Below are 4,655 nucleotides of genomic sequence, written 5' to 3'. Positions count from 1 at the left end.
TTCATTTTATAATATCTTTATAAATCGTTCATCTGGGGCAACGTGAGACAGTGGGAACTTCACTTCTCATATCATCATTATATAAAGATCCACAAGAATTCATCACATAGGGCCTGATTCATTAAGGAACTTAAATTTAAAAGTTTCTTATTTAAGTCTCCTGGACAAAACCATGTTACAATGCAAGGGGTGAAAATTAGTTTTCTGTTTTGCACATAAGTTAAATACTGACTGTTGGTGGACTGTATTATTCTCTCCTACCTGTTATTGCAGCATTGACAACCGGCTGGTTTGTTGTCCGGATCCAGGAATGTTCCGGCCTGTTTGAAAAATATAATGGCAAATGAATTTTGGAAATCCGATCCATAAGTGACACAGTATATAACACAGATCACACAGTATATAATACATACAACCAACCTTCAAATAGGAATTGAATTTTAAGAATGAAAAAACATCCCAAAGACGACCACAGCACACCCACATTACCCTTTCCAAAATGCACCCAATTACTCCAAAATTCCACCATATGTCACTCAGACTTACCACATGATTCAAAATAGCCCCACATAACCTCAGACCCCCATTTATCACAAAATGCACCTACATGTACTTAGACTCCCACAAGCTCTCAAGTCCCTCACAAACTCCAAAAGTCCCCCACATGTCACCCAAATGCCTATCAGATCTCCCCATGTCATCTGACCTACCAACATACCCTTTACATGCCCATCACACCTGCCCACATACCTCTTACATGTCCCTCAGACCTTCACACATGCCCTTTACATGCCCATCAGACCTCCCTGCATGTCCCTTATACCTTCCCTCGTGCCCCTTATATGACCATCAGACCTCCACAAATGCCATCAGACCTCACTACATGCCCTTTTATGACCATCAGACCTGCTCACATGCCACCCAGACTTCCACACATGTCCTTCAAGCCCTGTACATGCCCATCAGACCTCCACACATGCCTCTTAAATGCCTATAAGAGCTCCCCACATGACATGTACATGCCCAACAGACTTCAGACTCTATCAGACGGAGCAACTTTTCATCAACGGGCTGGTCATTCAGTATAAATACTGAGCAGTTTGCATCAGTGGGTATCAGGCCCCCTGGTGTGTCCTGCTAACTTACTGTAGCACCCATGTACCCTCCTGATGTCAGCACTAAGGGGGGAAATCAATTCCCCCCGAAGTACCGGCGCATTATAGATATTACCATTATTAATGTAATGTAATATTACCCCGATGTTAGAACTACCGTAATAATGGTAATTAGAACACTGTTACCCCTGCTTCTGTGTGACCAACGGCACTGAGACTGTAGAGTGACAAGAATAATGTAACTGGAAACTGGAGAGTGACAAGAACACTGCCACCACTCCTGTTTCTGTATGAGCAATGGCACAGAGCAATGTCACTGGAGATTTAGAGGAACATTGCCACCCCTCCTGTTTTCTGTGTGAGCTATGGCACTCAGCAATGTCACTGGAGAGTGACAAGGACACTACCATCCCTCCTGTTTCTGTATAAGGAATGGCACAGAGTAATGTCACTGGCGACTTACAAGAACACTGCCCCCCCTCCTGTTTTCTGTGTGAGCTATGGCACTTGGAAATGTGACTGAAGAGTAACAAGGACACTACCATCCCTCCTGTTTCTTTATGAGCAATGGCACACAGTTATGTCACTGGAGACTGATAAGAAGAAAACTGCCCACCCCTGTTTCTGAATGAGCAATGGCAGAGAGAAATGGGACTGGGGAGTGACAAGGACACTGCCACTTCTCCTGTATCTGTATGAGCAATGGCATAGAGCAATGTGACTAGAGAGACTTTTCAGAACACTGCCATCTCTATTGTTTCTGTTTCAGCAATGACAATGAGCAATGGCACTGACACTGTAGACTGGCAAGAACACTGCCACCTCTCTTGTTTCTGTGTGAGCTATGGCACAGAGCAATGTGACTGGAGACTTTTAAGAACACTGCCACCCCTCTGTTTCTGTTTCAGCAATAGCAATGAGCAATGGCACTGACACTGTAGACTGGCAAGAACATTGCCACCTCTCCTGTTTCTGTGTGAGCTATGGCACAGAGCAATGTGACTGTAAGCTTTTCAGAACACTGAAGCCCCTATTGTTTCTCTTTCAGCAATGACAATGAGCAATGGCACTGACACTGTAGACTGGCAAGAACACTGCCACCTCTCCTGTTTCTGTGTGAGCTATGGCACAGAGCAATGTGACTGTAAGCTTTTCAGAACACTGACGCCCCTATTGTTTCTGTTTCAGCAATGACAATGAGCAATGGTACTGACACTGTAGACTGGCAAGAACACTAAAACCTCTCCTGTTTCTTTGTGAGCTATGGCACAGTACAAAGTAACTGGAGACTGCCAAGAACACTGCTACTACTTCGGTGTCTGTCTGTGAAATGCGCCGGTGTCGTGGAGGTTCTTACTTCTAGAATCCAAAACTCGCCAGATCTGATGACGCAACAATCACGTTTTGCCTCATTTTTAGTTCCGAAGGCTCGCAAACATACTGAGCCGGCTAGGATCGGTACTCGGATCTGCGATGTATGGGTAAGCTCGGTTTTCGGAAAACTGAGCCTGAGCATCTCTATTTATTTCTAGTTTGCTTACTATTCTTACACCCCTTTATAGTCTTAAACTCTTATGGGTTTCAGCAGTACATAGGGGCAGAAATTTTATTTTTCCATTAGTTTTCTAGTAACCAGCCCTATTTATTTTAACCCCTTAATAGACTTCATTAATGACACATATAGGATGCACACCACAAATAGGTTTGGTTTTGTAGTAGTCTTAACCAAGCAACACTCTGCAAACTCAGGAACTTACAGAAAACTTAAGAATGTGACATCACCAAAAAGTATTTTGCACTCTTCTTTAACAGATTTGCCCATTGCAAATGACCTCTGCTGAGTGCAAATAGGTCAACCTGAGGGTGTACAAATTGTGTGGGTATCAGTACACGTGCCTCTTTATATCACCTAGACACACTGCCTATTTTATCCCATGTAGCTGATTATATGTTTGGTATTTTTTTCAAGCCCCAGAGATTAAGTGTAGAAGCTACTGTATAGCTGTTTATCACCCACAACTAAATATAAATCAACCACAGGAATATTACAATATGAGTGATATTTCCTGGTTACACCACCATGTTCTGTTTCTCCACTGTACGTGCAATAGTAATACAATAACTATTCTGCCTGCATCACACTAGTGCTCACCCACAAGGTTCCTGGAATCTGCTATTATCTGCAACAGTGTACAATAAATACTGTAGAACACTATAGTGATTACAGTACAGTTTTCGTAGATGGTAGATATATTGTTACCTCGATTTGTTTTTACAGTAGGATATTTGCTGACCGGGAATATACAATATATTCTGGTCACCAAGTAGTCTGCATCAATGTGTAATTATCCAAACTGAGACCAAACCGATATATCAACTTAGAAGCAGCAATTACACTGTACAGTCGGTAGTGTTGTACAGCAGTTAAATATGTAACATCATGACAATCAAAAAATGTCATGGCCCCATAGAAATAAATGAGTGCATTAACATTTCCACTGCCAATAATACTTTATCTGTATCATCATCATCATTTATTTATATATCATTTATGTATCATGTCTTGTTCAATACTTTGTAAACATTTCATAGAAGCTATATACATGGTATCTGCTCCCACATCATTCTAATCTGCAGTTCTGTGAGCTGGAAGGAACACAGTTGACATGTAAGTAGGATTCTAGTGTCCTCCTGGATGCCTGATCACTACTAAAACACATGAGGAATGTAATCTAATAGCAATGTCATTACTGATCTCTAATGTATGAAAGAAATGATCTGTGTTTACTAAGAATCTTGATCTTCTCTGCCATAGTGCCTTTAATGGTAGAGCATGTGATGACATCAAAGTTTCTTGCATTACATGTTAACAAATGCTATTGGAAAATGTAAGTTGCAAAAGAGAAAGTGTTAAAAACTACAGAAAAATATTTTTATTAAAAGTTGAAAAAACAAACAGACAAACAAAGGCTTACAAGTCTCAAAATCAAATAAGCGTTATATTTTTTGTGGGTTGAAATACTTTTGTGAAAGTAGCTATGGGAAGAATATTATTACATTCCACACACTTTTCTCTGGCATTGTAACCTAGAAACAAAAGGGATAAAAGCAATAGACCCATGTGAGGATAGCACCCTTAGCTGGGATGGAAGTTACCCTCTGTGGGATTCAACTCACTCGGGTAGACCAGGATATATCCAAAATAAGACTTTATTACGACAGCACAACACCACAAGACGTTCACAAGTTACAGGGTAAATGGTAGCACGTATCCTCCAGCAGCCTCCTGCAGTCAGCACTCCAAAGTCATAATCTCTGTCCCTTTCAGGGTCTTATCCTCCCGCAATATTACCACTACCGTTTAGCAAAACAGTTATGGTGTCTCCTAGCCTGGGTTACTAGCTCACACCAACCCTGTCCTGGTAGGGTTCCCTCCAGCGGCACCACAGTGCCTGGCCCAGAGTCCTTTTCACTGATGTCTTCTACCCCAGGATCCTCCAAACTAGCATTGCTCCCCTGGCATTCTCCTCCCCTATATTA

Source organism: Mixophyes fleayi, chromosome 5 (assembly GCF_038048845.1).
Source record: "Mixophyes fleayi isolate aMixFle1 chromosome 5, aMixFle1.hap1, whole genome shotgun sequence".
Taxonomy (NCBI): domain Eukaryota; kingdom Metazoa; phylum Chordata; class Amphibia; order Anura; family Limnodynastidae; genus Mixophyes; species Mixophyes fleayi.
Note: the sequence above shows the minus strand (reverse complement) of the source record.